Here is a 12,854-nt window from a genome sequence, read left to right as displayed (position 1 = left end):
ACCTCCAAAGGCCTCATCCCTGGGACCGGTAGGACCTTCCCCGGAAGATCATTGAAGTCGTGTGGTGAAAGAAGAAGCCTCAGGGCCGATCAACCTTCGCCCTGGACAGGGGACTCTGGCGAGATGCTGGTGGGGGCCTGTGCCCCGGTAGGCGTGATGGGCTAAAGAAGAAGCAGAACAGAAATGCAGCCGGAGTGAAGAGCCTGGTTCAGTCTGAGGCAGGACTGAAAGGGACAAGTTCTGAAAAGAGAGGCACAAGAGACTGCAGATGCTGGAATCTCCGGTAAGAAATGTGATGCTGGAGTGACTGAGCGTGGCCGGCAGCATCTTGGGAGAGAAATGTATAATCGACTTTCCGGGACGAGATCCTTCATCTGGACTGTCTCAACCCGAAATTTCGATTGTCCGTTTCCCTCCACAGATGCTGACTGACTTGCTGAGTTCCTCCAGCAGCTCGCTTTTTTTTTCCAAGTGTAAAGAGAGTCAGACTGGGGTGTAAAACCGGGGTTAAGTAACTATTGAAAACAACTATTAAATTAGTTCATGCCATGAAAGTGGGGATGTGGAGAGAATATTGTGCTGTGACAAGACAGATGCTGTGGCTGCAGCGAAAAGTACAGGACTGGACATTCCACATCACAGGGTGGAAAACATTTTAGTCGGTGAAGTCCCGAAGAAACTTTCTGACTTTACCCATGTCTGTCCCAGCTTCAGTGAAAGGCCAGTTTCCACAATTCTGGACAGAGCCCAGACGTTGATGTTTTTTTAATTTTAAATCAAAATAAGCATTACACACCATAAATATTCACAAAGATAAACCGTGCAATGCCTTTACCCGAAGATCAGTGACCCTTCTGTCACGCAGCTGCTGTGGCACAGGCCCTTCCATCTTTCTCCACATATCTTCACCAGCCCACAGTCCGCAAAGAGGTGAGTGACCGTCCCGTCTCCACTGCAGTAATCTCGGGGCAGCTATTAGATTCATCCGAGCACATCCTGGTTGGAGTCCAACCAACCATTGAGCACGTCTACATGAAACGCCGTCGTAGCAAAGCAGCATCCATCATCAGAGATGCTCACCACCCAGACCAGGCTCTTTTCTCGCTGCTGCAATCCGGTACAAGATGCAAGAGCTCAGGTCTCGCAGCACCGGGTCCAGGAACAGTTACTACACCTCAACCATCAGGCTCTGCAACAACAGAGGATAACTACACCCACTTACCGTCCATTGAGATGCTCCCACAACCAATCGTCGTACTGGGCCTGTATCAAAATTGGTGAAATTGGTGAAATCAGAGGTGGTTTGACTCAGACCGATCGCGTTGATCATGTCTCAGAATTAGAGAAGTAAAAGAGACAGGCACAATCTCACAGGGTATTGACAGTGTTGGGGCAGGAATGATGTTTCCCCTGGCTGGGCTCTGGAACCATGGTCCACAGACTTAAATCACAGTTCACCTCAGCAGGACTGAGATGCGGAGAAATTTCCTCCCCAGTGCAGCGAATCTTTGGAATTTTCTCCACGAGGTTTCTAAATTGAATAGACATATTTTGGGCCTCAGCGCTGATGGGGACATTGAAGTGGTGTTGAGGTCAAAGGTCAGACATGGAGACGCTTCAGATGAGGTTCACAAGGATGATTCCAGGAATGAAAGGGTTATTATACGAGGAACGATCTGGGTCTGTACTCGGTTGAATTCAAAAGGGTGAGGGGAATCTGATTGAAACCTTTTTGAATACTGAAATGTAGACAGAGTAGATGTAGAAAGGATGTTTCCCATGGAGTGAGAGTCTCGGACAAAAAGGCACAGGCTCTGCATCGGGAAGCGCCCTTTCAAACCTGAGATGCTGAGAAATGTCTTTTCACAAAGCATGGTGAATTTGTGGAATTTGTAGCCACATGCAGCTGTGGAGGCGAGGTCGTTGGGTGTCATTAAGGTGGAGATTGCTAGGTTCTTGATTGGACATGACATCAAAGGATACGGGCAAAAGGCCGGGTACTGGGGTTGAGGAGGAGAGAGGGAAAAGGATCAACCATGAGTGAACGGCGGAGCAGACTCGATGTGCCAGACGGCTTAAATCGGCTCCTAGGACTTATGGTCTTATGCTCTTATGTTCTGTAGATTTTCTCCGTGTCCGCAGCAAAATGCTTGTCGGGGTTGTCTGTACTCTGATAATAAAATGTACTTTGAAGTTTGAGTTTCGGGGAAATTCCTTTGATTCTGAGAACAAACTGTGATTGGCGGCAGCAGCCCGTCCTCAGACACACTCACAGCCAATCAGCGGCACAGCTGGGAGAGTCTTGCTTCCATTGGTTGAGGGGTGTCAGTGGGCGGGACGCTGAACTTCCGCAGCGGTGCGGGGTTTGGAACCGAGAGCGAGTGGACCCGGGGAGAGGCCGGAGATTGGGAGCTGCACGTCGGGTAACGGCTGCAACACCGGCCGGGTGAATCATCCGATGGCAGAGCTGAAGAGACTGGCGGAGATTCCGTGAGATGTTTCAGCTGCACGGAGGATGCCCGGTCTTTCCCCGCCGTGGATCGGGGCCTGTTGTCTGGAGTTCTACCCCGGACCGGTCTGCTGCTGCTGGGCGACGGGAGCTGGCCCGCAGCGGCTGCTGATGGATCTCTGGAGCTCTCACCACTCCCCTGTGCAACCGGACAGGCTAAGGCCAAGGTAAGAACAAGGCGCAAAGGTCAGTTTGTGCTTTAGAAAATAAGAAACAGGAGCCGGGTTAAAAATTGACAGCAGTAAAAATACCCGAAATGCCATTTTTAAACCGATTTTTTTTTCATTTTTCTTCATTTTGGGTCACTTTAGGAAAAGCCATCAAAAAGCCACAGTGTTCCATGTACGCTGGGTGATAGTCCTTCAAATAGTTCACCCCGGTCTTTTTGGGCACCGGTATGATTGCCGCCATTTTGTATGTGTATGTGTGTGTTTGTGTGTCCAAATGTTTGAAACAGTGAAACAGAGAATCCGAGGCTTCCCAGTTCGATCCAGCAATGTTCCCAGTAACTGTGGTCACAGAGATGGGACGGCCATTCAGATCAGAACAAAATAATTCACCCAGCAGTTGGTGAACCTTCAGAACTCACAACCCACTCTTGTGTTTGAGAGAGACATTCACAAATTTAAATGTGCGATTTAAAGTTTACAAAGTAAATTTATTATCAAAACTTTAAACATGTCATCATGCACAATCCTAGATTCATTTTTTGGGGGCAAATTCAGCAAATCCAAGAGCCATTATAGAATCACTGACAGACCAAACCCAACAGGACAGACAAAAACCTAAGTGCAAAAGACAATAAACTGCAAATATAAAGGAAAAATAATAATAAATAAATGAGAAATAAAGATCAAGAACATGGGATAAAGAGTCCTTGAAAGTGAGTCCAGAGGTTGTGGGAACAGTTCAGTTATGGGGTTACTGAATTTCAGTGAAGTTATGCTCTCTGGATCAAGAGCCTAATGGTTCAGGGGTAGTAACTGTTTCTGACCTGGTGGTGTGGGCCTGAGGATCCTGCACCCTCTTCTTGATGGCAGCAGTGAGAAGGGAGCATGTCCTTGGTGTCTGTGGGGGTGTGGGTGTCCTTCATAGAAACATAGAAAATAGGCGCAGGTGTAGGCCATTCGACCCTTTGAGCCTGCACCGCCATTCAGTATGATCATGGCTGATCATCCAACTCAGAACCCTGTACCAGCCTTCCCTCCATACCCCCTGACCCCTTCAGCCACACGGGCCATATCTAACTACCTCTTAAATATAGCCAATGAACTGGCCTCAACTGTTTCCTGTGGCAGAGAATTCCACAGATTCACCACTCTCTATGTGAAGAAGTTTTTCCTAATCTCGGTCCTAAAAGGCTTCCCCTTTATCCTCAAACTGTGACACCTCATTCTGGACTTCCCCAACATCGGGAACAATCTTCCTGCATCTAGTCTGTCCAATCCCTTTAGGATTTTATACGTTTCAATAAGATCCCCCCTCAATCTTCTACATTCCAATGAGTATGAGCCTAGTCGATCCAGTCTTTCATCATATGGAAGTCCTGCCATCCCAGGAATGAATCTGGTGAACCTTCTTTGTACTCCCTCTATGGCAAGGATGTCTTTCCTCAGATTAGGGGATCAAAACTGCACACAATACTCCAGGTGTGATCTCACCAAGGCCTTGTACAACTGTAGTAGTACCTCCCTGCTCCTGTACTTGAATCCTCTCGCTATAAATGCCAGCATACCATTGGCCTTTTTCACTGCCTGCTGTACCTGCATGTCCACTTTCAATGACTGGTGTACAATGACACCCAGGTCTCGTTGCACCTCACCTTTGCCTAATCGGCCACGATTCAGGTAGTAATCTGTTTCCTGTTTTTGCCATTGAAGTGGATAACCTCACATTTATGCACATTAATTTGCATCTGCCATGAATTTGCCCACTCACCCAACCTATCCGAGTCACCCTGCATACTCTTAGCATCCTCCTCACAGCTAACACTGCCGCCCAGCTTCGTGTAATCCGCAAACTTGGAGATGCTGCATTTCATTCCCTCATCCAAGTCATTAATACATATTGTAAACAACTGGGGTCCCAGCACTGAGCCTTGCAGTACCCCACTAGTCACTGCCTGCCATTCTGAAAAGGTCCCGTTTATTCCCACTCTTTGCTTCCTGTCTGCTAACCAATTCTCGATCCGCATCAATACCTTACCCCCCAGTACCGTGTGCTTTAAGTTTGCACACTAATCTCCTGTGTGGGACCTTGTCAAAAGCCTTTTGAAAATCCAAATATACCACATCCACTTGTTCTCCCCTATCCACTCTAATAGTTACATCCTCAAAAAATTCTATGAGATTCGTCAGACATGATTTTCCTTTCACAAATCCATGCTGACTTTGTCCGATGATTTCACCGCTTTCCAAATGTGCTGTTATCACATCCTTGATAAATGACTCTAGCATTTTCCCCACCACCAATGTTAGGCTAACTGGTCTATAATTCCCCGGTTTCTCTCTCCCTCCTTTTTTAAAAAGTGGGGTTACATTAGCCACCCTCCAATCCTGAGGAACCAGTCCAGAATCAAAAGAATTTTGAAAAATTATCACTAATGCATCCACTATTTCTTGGGCTACTTCCTTAAGCATTCTGGGATGCAGACCATCTGGCCCTGGAGTTTTATCTGCCTTTAATTCCTTCAATTTACCTAACACCACTTCCCTACTAACATGTATTTCCCTCAGTTCCTCCATCTCACTGGACCCTCTGTCCCCTACTATTTCTGGAAGATTATTTATGTCCTCCTTAGTGAAGACATTCAATTAGTTATTCAATTGGTCTGCCATGTCCTTGTTCCCCATAATCAATTCACCTGTTTCTGTCTGTAAGGGACCTACATTTGTCTTAACCAATCTTTTTTTTTCACATATCTATGAAAGCTTTTACAGTCAGTTTTTATGTTCTCTGCCAGTTTTCTCTCATAATCTCTTTTCCCTTTTCTAATTAAGCCCTTTGTCCACCTGTGCTGGACTCTGAATTTCTCCCATTCCTCAGGTGAGCCACTTTTTCTGGCTAATTTGTACATTTTTTTCTTTGGAATTGATACTATCCCTAATTTCCCTTGTCAGCCACGGGTGCACTACCTTCCTTGATTTATTCTTTTGCCAAACTGGGATGAACAATTGTTGTAGTTCATCCATGCAACCTTTAAATGCTTGCCATTGCATATCCACCGTCAATCCTTTAAGTGTCATTTGCCAGACTGTCTTAGCTAATTCACGTCTCATACCTTCAAACTTACCCTTCTTTAAGTTCAGAACCTTTGTTTCTGAATTAACTATGTCACTCTCCATCTTAATGAAAAATTCCACCATATGGTCACTCCTACCCAAGGGGCGTCTCATGACAAGATTGCTAATTAACCCTTCCTCATTGCTCAATGCCCAGTCTAGAGTGGCCTGATTTGTAGTTGGTTTCTCGACATGTTGGTTCAAAAAACCATCCCGCATACATTCCAAGAAATCCTCTTCCTCAGCACCTTTGCCAGTTTGATTCACCCAATCTATATGTAGATTGAAGTCACCCATTATAACTGCTGTTCCTTTATTGCACACATTTCTAATTTCCTGTTTAATGCCATCCCCAACATCACTACTACTGTTAGGTGGCCTGTACACAACTCCAACCAGCGTTTTCTGCCCCTTAGTGTTATGCAGCTCTACCCATATTGATTCCACATCCTCTTGGCTAATGTCTTTCCTTTCTATTGCGTTAACCTCCTCTCTAACCAGCAATGCTACCCCACCTCCTTTTCCTACATGTCTATCTGTCCTGAATATTGAATATCCCTGAATGTTGAGTTCCCACCCTTGGTCACCCTGGAGCCATGTCTCTGTGATCCCAGCTATATCATATTCAATAATAACAATCTGCACTTTTAATTCATCCACCTTGTTACGAATGCTCCTTGCATAGACACACAAAGCCTTCAGGGTTGCTTTTACAACACTCTTGGCCCTTATACAATTATGTTGAAAAGTGGCCCTTTTTCATGCTTGCCCTGGATTTGTCGGCCTGCCACTTTTACTTTTCACCTTACTACTTTTTGCTTCTACCCTCATCTTACACCCCTCTGGCTCTCTGCACTTGTTCCCGTCCCCCTGTTGTGAACTAACCTCCTCTCTCCTAGTCTCTTTAATTTGATTCCCACCCCCCAACCATTCTAGTTTAAAGTCACCTCAGTAGCCCTTGCAAATCTCCCCGCCAGGATATTGGTCCCCCTAGGATTCAAGTGTAACCCGTCCTTTTTGAACAGGTCACACCTGCGCCAAAAGAGGTCCCAGTGATCGAAAAACTTGAATCCCTGCCCCCTGCTCCAATCCCTCAGCCACGCATTTATCCTCCACCTCATCGCATTCCTACTCTCACTGTCGCGTGGCACAGGCAGTAATCCCGAGATTACTACCTTTGCGGTCCTTTTTCTCAACTCCCTTCCTAGCTCCCTATATTCTCCTTTCAGGACCTCATCCCTTTTCCTACCTATGTCATTGGTACCTATATGTACCACGACCTCTAGCTCCTCACCCTCCCAGTTCAGCATATCTTGGACACGATCAGAAATCTCCCGGACCCTGGCACCAGGGAGGCAAGCTACCATCCGGGTCTCTGGACTGCGTCCACGGAATCGCCTATCTGACCCCCTTACTATCGAGTCCCCTATCACAACTGCCCTCCTCTTCCTTGCCCTACCCTTCTGAGCTACAGGGCCGGACTCTGTGCCGGAGGCACGGCCACTGTCGCTTCCCCCAGGTAAGCTGTCCCCCCCCAACAGTACTCAAACAGGAGTACCTATTGTCAAGGGGCACAGCCACTGGGTACTCTCTATTACCTGACTCTTCCCCTTCCCCCTCCTAACCGTGACCCACTGGTCTGCCTCCCATGGCCCTGGTGTGACCACCTGCCTGTAACTCCTCTCTATCAACTCCTCACTCTCCCTGACCAGACGAAGGTCATCGAGCTGCAGCTCCAGTTCCCTGATGCGGTCCCTTAGGAGCTGCATCTCGGCACACCTGGCGCAGATGTGGACGTCCAGGAGGCTGGGAGACTCCGGGACCTCCCACATCCAGCACCGAGAACAACAAACTGCCCTCACACTCATACTGCCCCTCTCCTCAAATAACAACAAAAAATGAATGCCAAACCCTCTTCGCCTTGCCCGTTTCCGCCTAAGCCCGTTGAGCCGAAGCCCTTAAGGCTTCCTCTTATGAGAATAGGTTAGGTGAACTCTGCCTTTTCTCCTTGGAGCGACGGCAGTTTCTAAGATGATGACAGGCATTGATCGTGTGGATAGTCAGAGGCTTTTTCTCAGGACTGAAATGGCTAACACGACAGGGCACTCTTTTAAGGTGCTTGGAGGCAGGTATACAGGATGTGTAAGGGGTAGGTTTTATACGAAGAGAGTGGCCAGTCCGTGGAATGGGCTGACGGCGATAGTGCTGTAGTGGGATACGACAGGGTCTTTTAAGAGAATCCTGGATTGGTACATGGAGCTCAAAAAAACAGAGGTCTATGGGTAACCCCAGGTAATTTCTAAAGTAAGTACATGTTCGGCACAGCATTGTGGGCCGAAAGGCCTGTATTGCGCTGCAGGTTTTCCATGTTTCTCTGTTTCTAACATTCTCTACTGCTATTTGAAAGGCTAACTGACATTCATATTAACTAATTGTCATGTGTGTTCTCCTTTGACCGACAGGCACCACAGCCAGTGACAGTAGGAGACAGAGGTGTGTCTGATCTACGATCGGCCCTGTGGAAATCTGCCCCACTCTCAGCCCCTCCTCTTACGCTGTCAATATTGGACGACAACTTCCAAGATGACCTGGTGGCCCCGCCTGATATGCAGCTGCTGCAGAATGAGCGCGCTGATCGACGGGAGGTGTCGTTCCTATGCAAAGCGGGCATTTGTGAAATGTGCACAACAGTTTCTATTATAAGCAATTCGTGTTATTTTCACCGTTTACATTACACTACAAATGCAACGTGATAGTGGGGTCTGTGGTGGTGGAGGAGAAATCAGTGTTCCATCACCCTCTGCTTTGGGATCAGTGCACAGTCACTATCCAGTCTCCTTTTGATTTGAGTTCTCCAGTCCCGGCTGCAAGAGTCGTGAATCCTTATTGTGCCTTTCCAGGTTAAACAAGTCCTCACTGAGGCCACCGACTGGAGATGCACACAGTACTCCAGCCGTGGTCTCACCAACATGGAACAGAGCAGCAGGGGAACAGGCCCTTCTGCTCTCTGTGCTGTTCTGAACCAACTATACTGGTCTTTCCACGCCTTATTAAACCATTCCCTTCTGCAAACACATCGACATTGCTGCATTCCCCACACATTAATGTGGTATCCAATTCCCCCTTTCTCATTTGCTTCCTTCAGCAACCCTGGCCTTCATTCCAGACATACATCACTATGAGTATGAAAAGAAAGCTTGCAAAGCACATTTCCTCTAAACATTCTGAGTCAAGTTTAACATTACTGTCATGGATAAGTGTTTTTTGTATAGCAGCAGTGTAGGAAAAATACAAATTATATTAAATTACGAAATAAATAAAGAGTACAAATAGGGCTGATGAGCCAGTGCCCCCCCAACTAAAATATATGCCCTCTAGTATTAGACAATTCATCCTCAGGGAAATAAGTACAAGCTGTCCATTCTGCCTGCATCTCTCATATTGCGATAAACTCCCGTCAAGCCTCCCTCGCCCTCTGCAGATCCAGAGAATATATCCCTTAATTGTCCAATCTCTCCCTATCCAGGCTACGCCCTGTTAAGCCTTTTCTACTCAACGTCAAAATCATCCACATCTTTTGCTGGAATAGAATGCAATCGTCCAGATGTAGTTAAATTAGAGGTTTATAAATCTGCAACGTAACTACCTGTCACCGAACTTCCTGCCTCGATTACTAACGGTAACTGGCCCACGCCGCATTTATCAACCCCAACAAGCAGATACTTTAGGAGTGTATTGAACTCAGATCCCAAGATCCCTCTGTAGATCAACATTGACATCTACACAGGCCAAGCTCGCAAGCCACCACAATTCTGGTGAACCTCCTCTGCAGTCTTCCAGCCCAAAACATCCTTTGTACAGAATGCTAACCAGAACTGAATGTGACATTTCAAGAAATTTAGCAGTCAAAAGAATGAAGTCGACCATTCGGACGAGACCCTTGCTCCCTCGGCCCACCCATTCCATGCCGAACGGGTACACACCAAACTCGCCCCATAATCCTGTGTTTGTCGCTTCTCCTCGGGGACAGCAATTAACTTGTTTGCACATTTCAGTTGCGTAGACGCAGCGGCTGAAAGATCCTTTCCCTCTTGTAAGAGTCTAAAACTAAACCTTTCCTATCCTGTATTAACCACAATGTCTTTCAAATTTGTATAAGTACAGGACCACAAAGGTGGTAATGTCTCTTAAAGAACAGAAAGGCGGATAATTTCCCCAAAGCCTGGTGGGATACAGTGGACAGATTAGGAGATTGGGCAAGAAAGTGGCAAGTGAAATGCAATGTTTGAAAATGCATGATCATGCACTTTGGTAGTGGAAATACATGTGCGGACCATTTTCAAAATGGGGAGAAAATCCAAAAATCTGAGATGCAAAGGAACTTGGGGGTACTTGTACAGAATGCCCCAAAGCCTTGCATGTTACGTCTGTGGTGAGGAATGCAAATGCCATGTTATCATTCATTTCAAGAGCTCAATAATACAACTGCAAGGATGTGATTCTGAGGCCTCACCTTGAGAATTGTGAACACTTTAGGCCCCTCGTCTTGGAAAAAATTGCTCCAGCATTGGAAAGAGTCCAGAGGAGTTTCACAAGGATGAGTCCAGGAGTGATATGGTTATCGTATGAAGAACATTTGATGGCTCTGGGTCATTACTCGCTAGAATTCAGCAGGATGAGGGGGGAACTTTTCAAATGTTGAAAGGCCTAGACAGATAAGATGTGGAAAGTTTGTTTCCCATGGTGGGAGACTCTAGGACAAAAGGGCACAGCCTCAGGATAGAGGGGCATCCATTCAGAACAAAGATATGGATATTTTGTTTAGTCAAAGGGTGATGAAATTGTTGTCAGTTGCAGCTATGGAGGACAGGGCGTTGGGTGTGTTTAAGGCAAAGGTTGATACCTTCGTTATTAGACATGGCATCAATGGTTATGCGGAGAAGGCCGGGAATTGGGGTTGAGGAGGAGAAAAATAAGATTAGCCATGATTTAACAGCGGACCAGACTCAATTGGCTAGAGGGCTTAATTTTGTTCCTGTGCCTTATCGTCTTATGAAAGGGCACAGGCCGCCGTCAGGTAAGTTGTGAAGGTTTTGAGAAAATTTTGCTGGAAGTCATATTGTGATAATATTGGAAGGGATATTAAACTTGCAGATGTTTGAGGAAAGATTAAGGTAATGGGGTGTTCGTAGGGATCCAAATATTCCAGTATTGATTGACGAGTGTAAATTGATTGTACCTGAAAAAAGGAAGGTTTAGTTCCTGGCTGTGTCATTTTCTGCGATTCATAATCAAGATAAATTGAGTGAAGAGATTCAGTAATACCGGGATGAGGTTCTAAGTGAAAACAGCAGGTAAATGGATGATCATTGCAGCTTTCAGTTGCTAAATCACAATGTATGTGTTTTACAAATAGCATTAATAGACCGGCACTGGAATTGAACTCGGTGGCTCAAACTCCTGAAGAAGTGTTGGTGGTAGGATTTCTTGCCACGTGGATGGAAAATAAGCTGCCGTAGAAGCAGTGTATCACTAATATTATCGATAAATGTAAAGGAGCATTAAATATACTTGTGTCTTCGTGGATTTTTCTGGGGTGCTGCATGAAAATATTTATTGACCATTTAGATTTGTGCAATCAAATCTGTTCTTGATAATGGCTGCCTGGTTTATGGATCAGCTTCCTCTTCCATTTTAAAATATCTGGATGTGATAAAGGCACAGACTTTAAACTTGTGTTGTGGTGCAGTGAGATGGCCCGCTGTTTCGGATTGACTGGTTGAAATCGGAAGCACCTTTTCAATTGTGGAGGTTGCAGCTGTCAGATTGAACTTCAGGCGGCGGAGGAATCATCATCCTGATGAAGGTGTGTTGCTGGGCTGTTCGGAACATCACAATAACAGTGTTTTCAATCTTGGGTATCATGCTTGGAATATGGGTTAGTTGGATTATTCAGGCTGCCCCACGGCAGCTTTCTCGGTAAACCCAACTTGTTTATTCCAATGCATTTTCCTGATTTTAGGTTACTGGATTTAATAAAATCTAAGGGTGTTAACTGGGATGCTGATGTGGCTGCTTTTGTGCACGAATTATAGGTGACAATAAGGAAACAACGTACCAAACATTTAGCAGCATTTTCAGCAGAATTAGTTGCTATCATTGTAGGCACACTTGTCCACGTAAGGTTGTAATTTGTTCAGCTTTTTTTTGGTTTTGATGTGCCTTAAAACAAGTCATTCCATCAGTAGGTCAGATTTAATGTCAGAAACTCATCAAACTTTATTTCGCATACGAGGTATTGGTTTCCAGATTGACATTGTCCGGGTCCCTGCACATTGAGTGTTGAGGTGGACGAGCGGTTTGACCGTTCAGCGACAAAAGCTGTTCAATGTTCAGCTGTGGATATCGACCTTTATCGAAGCAAATCAGAAGCTAAGGGTAGCTTATTTGTGTAGATTTGCCTCGATTTTTGGGGCATGTCGGCAAATATGGGCTGTACACTGACCTGGCGTGTACGCAGATTCGTGGGTACATACAGATTTGTGGTGTGCCGACAGATATGGCGGTGCACACAGATTTGGGTGTGCCGCGGATTTAGGGCTGCACATGGATTTTGGAGGTGTCGGTGGATTTCGGGGATTTTTTGACGTATATCAAGGTTGTTTCATTTGTAGATACTTTAATAATAAATACACTTAAAACATTGAACTTTGTTCCTGCTATTTTGTAAGGTGTAGACAGCTATTTTGCGAACTGTTCGAAATGCATCCTACTCTGGAATAATCTGATTGGAATGTAAAAGTTTCTGCGGGCCGGGGAGCGCCCAGCATGGGGGTGCATGAAGACACGGTGAGCAGTAGGGCCCGGAGGAGTCGGTAGAACAGAGGAATCAGGAAACACAGATTCATAATTCACTGAAAGTGGCGTCACCGCTAGAGAGAATCGTACAGAAAGATGTAGGCACATTGGCCTTCATAAATCAAAATATTGAGTACAAGAGATGGGAATATATGTTTAAGTTGTATAAAACGTTTATGAGTCCTAATCTGGAGTATTGTGTGCAG

At 45.8% G+C, this 12,854-nt stretch overlaps 1 protein-coding gene across 1 annotated transcript in view; it reads right to left on the bottom strand.

Moving 5' to 3' along the window:
- Window positions 1-12,854, bottom strand: part of LOC140185051 (uncharacterized) — a 783,302-nt gene that overhangs the window by 426,923 nt on the left and 343,525 nt on the right. The window lies entirely within an intron of this gene.

Source organism: Mobula birostris, chromosome 20 (assembly GCF_030028105.1).
Source record: "Mobula birostris isolate sMobBir1 chromosome 20, sMobBir1.hap1, whole genome shotgun sequence".
Taxonomy (NCBI): domain Eukaryota; kingdom Metazoa; phylum Chordata; class Chondrichthyes; order Myliobatiformes; family Myliobatidae; genus Mobula; species Mobula birostris.
This window is presented reverse-complemented; position numbering and strand designations above follow the sequence as displayed.